Genomic DNA, 4286 nt, shown 5'->3' with positions numbered 1-4286 from the left:
TACATACATAAATACATACATGCATGCATTCATACATACATACATACATACATACATACATACATACATACATACATACATAAATGTCTATAATTTTATTAAATTTTATTTTTATCTCGTGCAATTTATCTATAAATTCTTATCGAATATATATTTCTATAATTTTGCTTTCATTCACTTTCGTAATTTTATTTTGCTTTGCGAATTTCAATTGTGTTATTTTCCTATTTGTAATGGAAAATACAATTTTGTTTTCTATAATATTTTCCTTTTTATACATATATAATATAAATACAAATATGATTATTAAATAATTTATTGTCTATTGTAATATTATATTTGTTTTCTCTCCTCTTCTTACATTAAATATAGTGTTAATTTTTTATAATATTTTTGTGTAGTCTTCTTTGTTGTCGGATGCAATTCCTCGTGTTTCATTCTATATTTATTGTTGAAAGGAAAGACGAAAAGCAATAAACGAATGAGTAGTGAAAACATAAGTGAATAATGGACAATGAACTACACATTGATTATTATTTGTCATTGATGTCATTGTCTCTCGCTGTTTGACATTTAATCCGGTGTATTTTTAGATATAATTATTCATTCATTCCATTCAGCGTCGATTGAAGCCAACGCTTCCGCGTGAACATTTCTTTTCAGTTGTTGCGCTTCCTTTTTATTTATTTTCGTTTTTGTATTTTTGCGATAAGAAATTGATGTCTTTATCATTAAAAATTCTTGTTTCATTCGCTTTAGCTAATTCACGGAATCTTCTCTGAATTATCCCCCCATCGAAATATATTGATTATAAATTGTAATGTAATGCCCGTTCTATTTTCGAGTTACATCTTTCAAACTATAAAAGACAATATTTATTTGGCAATGTAATTTAAATTTGGAATCTAAATTAAATATATAATTAACAGCTGAAATCGTTTCATGAACATGGAAATTTTCGTACATTGAATCTGCACAATAATTTCGATTACCTTATCGGTCAGTATTTCTATAGAATGTGCTTTGTATTATTTGCATTTCTTATGCGATTTTGTAATCCTACACAAAAGCTGAGTCATTGAACGTGCACCCAGGATGAGAGATATACAGTAACAATCTCTGAACTTCCGATTTCAAGATATTCCTGTCAATATTATGCTTCCGAGTTGTCGAAAATATGAGCCAGAAAATTTACTAGTTTCGTTTCGTTCAATAATAACTTACAGTCGCAGGAGTGGCTGTGTGGTAAGTAGCTTGCTTACCAACCACATGGTTCCGGGTTCAGTCCCACTGCGTGGCACCTTGGGCAAGTGTCTTCTACTATAGCCTCGGGCCAACCAAAGCCTTGTGAGTGGATTTGGTAGATGGAAACTGAAATAAGCCCGTCGTATATATGTATATATATATATATGTGTGTGTGTGTGTGTGTGTGTTTGTGTGTCTGTGTTTGTCCCCCGCCATCGCTTGACAACCGATGCTGGCGTGTTTACGTCCCCGTAACTTAGCGGTTCGGCAAAAAGAGACCGATAGAATAAGTACTAGGCTTCCAAACAATAAGTCCTGGGGTCGATTTTCTCGACTAAAGGCGGTGCTCCAGCATGGCCGCAGTCAAATGACTGAAACAAGTAAAAGAGTAAAAGATTTATGGTCATGTAATTATTTTGGATCCAAATTTTGGCACAAGGCCAGTAAGCTCCGTCAAGTGAGTAAATCGATTACATCGACCACCAGTGTTCATCTAGTACTCATTTCATCGACCTCTAAAGGATGAATGGTAAAATTGACCTCGGTGAAATTTGAACTGAGAACGCAAAAACTGACGGAATTATGTTAAGCATTAAGCATGATGTTCTAACGATTCTGCCAGCTCACCACCTTGCTTTGAACTTATATTAAAAACTATAATTGTAGAAATTGGAAGGGAGGGGTAAGTAAGAAAGTTCCTAGTGTTAAATAATTTAGAACTTCAATGCATTTCATAATAGGCGCCAGGCGAATAACTGTTCTATCATGCATCCTAACCAGGAATTAGATGTAGAACTGCAGCACAAAACAGCTGTAATAATCACGGCTAAATCACGCACGCGAAACGTATCAATACCACACAGAACATTAAGATAGAAATCACATGAGAGTCTGGACCTTCCGCCTCAAGCTTGCGTTCAGTTCTATCTTGAGTATTGCTTTTATCACGCGATAACATTCTTTTCTGATCTTTTCCCTCATCATTGAATGTTTGATTCCCTCGCCTTCAAGTAGCCATAAGTATTTGTAGCTCTCCGCTGGTTCTAACCCCTTTATAACATTCTGAGCATTTGTAGCTCTCTTTTGGTCGGTATTTGTGGCTCTCTATTGGTTGGTATTTTTAGCTCTCAGTGGTTGGTATTTGTAGCTCTCCGTTGTTTTTATTATTATTATTATTATTATTATTATTATTATTATTATTGGTTTAGCTCGGGTTTGGTCTAATTCCTGGTAAGATTTATGTAGGTAGCAGTTTTTCAAGTGCTTAGAACCCTCCTGATAATCCATGCTGTCCCTAAGAGACAAGCTTTCTATAGGAACTCTACCGAGCATTCTATTCCAATCTCCTTCAGCCAATTGTCTCTATTTTGACTTAATGTTCCCCTTGCAGTTCGCATGTTCCAAATTCTTCCTATTTCAAATTTCTTCTTCTTCTTCCTCTTTTTCTTCTTCTTCTTCTTCTTCTTCTTCTTCTTCTTCTTCTTCTTCTTCTTCTTCTTCTTCTTCTCATTCTTCTTTTTTCTTATTATTATTATTATTATTATTATTATTATTATTATTATTATTATTATTATTATTATTGTTATTTTCAGGTGAGGACTATCAAACGCAAACGCAAATTCATCGAGAAGTAGGTAGGAACGTTTGATTTTTTATTTCCTCTACATTTCTTTCAACAACTTTATATCGATTTTCTTTTTTTTTTTTTTTTTTTTGTCTTGGAACTTGCCGAAGAAATCAGGCGAATCCATTAAAAAGGATGATCCGTTTGCTTTGTATATTTCTCTTCCATCTTGTAATTGAACGGCTGATTAGGTTTTGTAAGGAAAAGACAAAAAAACAATAGCATGGATGATGATGATGATGATGATGATGATGATGACGATGGTGATGGTGATGGTGATGATGATGATTGAGGTAGTGGTGACGATAAGGATAATGATCATGGTGATGATCATGATTGTGGGATGATAATAATGGTGATGCTGATGATATGATGGCAATGGTGATGTTGATGATAATGTATGATGATGAAGATGTATGGTGATGATGTTGATGATGATGACGATGATGATGATGACGATGACGATGATGACGATGATGATGGTGAGGATGTTTATGATAAGGATGTTGACGATGATAATGAGGATAAGGAAGATGCTGATGATGAGGAGGAAAAGACGACGAGGAAGAGGAGGGGAAGGAAGAGGCGGAAGCTGGTGAGGAGGATAGGGATGAAGATTATGATACAGGGAGGAGGTGAAAGAGCGCGAATACGGTGAGGAGGAACAGAGGGAGGATAATGGTGTGGATGGTGGTGGTGCTTTGATGCTGATATATAACGGAAATTTAAAAAATGAAAAACGTCTTGAAATATGTTAGAGCGCAAATGTTTGAAAAACAAACAACAATATTTTGACAAATGATTTACGATTAATGGGGAAATGTTTGTGAATGCAAGTGTATGTATGTGTGTGTATGAATGTGTGTGTATTTTCTGCACGTATATGTATATATTTGTGACTATAATTTTCCTTTAGTGTATGATGTGTTGGTGTGCTTGTGTGTGAGTGTAACTCTGTGTGTGTGTGTGTGTGTGTGTGTATGTGTGTGTGTGCATGTGAGAATTTGTTACAGCGAAAAATGTTTCCAAGCACATATGCTTGTATAGACAAAATTATACATATATACATATTAGTGCTTTAGCAATCATGCTATGTATGTGTAAATATGCATGCAAATCAAGCGGCAGAATTGTGTGACAGTAGAAGGGAAAAATGTAATAGTCTGAGAAAAGCAAACATTAGGGAACATCATATATATACGTATACATATACATATACATATATACGACGGCCTTCGTTCATTTTGCGTCAACCAAATCAACTCACAAGGCTTTGGTCGTCCCGAGGTTATAGATGAAGACTTTTGCTCAAAGTGGGACTGAACCCGGAACCAGGTGGTTCGGAGATATACTTCTTACCACATAACCATACCTGCATATATATATAAATATATATATATATATATATATATATATA

The 4286-nt window shown here is 34.7% G+C and overlaps 1 protein-coding gene across 1 annotated transcript in view; it reads left to right on the top strand.

Moving 5' to 3' along the window:
- The window catches only part of LOC106882031 (uncharacterized), a 368303-nt gene that overhangs the window by 176286 nt on the left and 187731 nt on the right, over nt 1-4286 (top strand). The window contains exon 3 of the mRNA XM_052974695.1: nt 2838-2879. The gene's annotated coding sequence lies outside the window, so the exon portion shown is untranslated. The remainder of the gene's footprint in view (nt 1-2837; nt 2880-4286) is intronic.

Source organism: Octopus bimaculoides, chromosome 19, assembly GCF_001194135.2.
Source record: "Octopus bimaculoides isolate UCB-OBI-ISO-001 chromosome 19, ASM119413v2, whole genome shotgun sequence".
In the NCBI taxonomy this organism is placed as follows: domain Eukaryota; kingdom Metazoa; phylum Mollusca; class Cephalopoda; order Octopoda; family Octopodidae; genus Octopus; species Octopus bimaculoides.
This window is presented reverse-complemented; position numbering and strand designations above follow the sequence as displayed.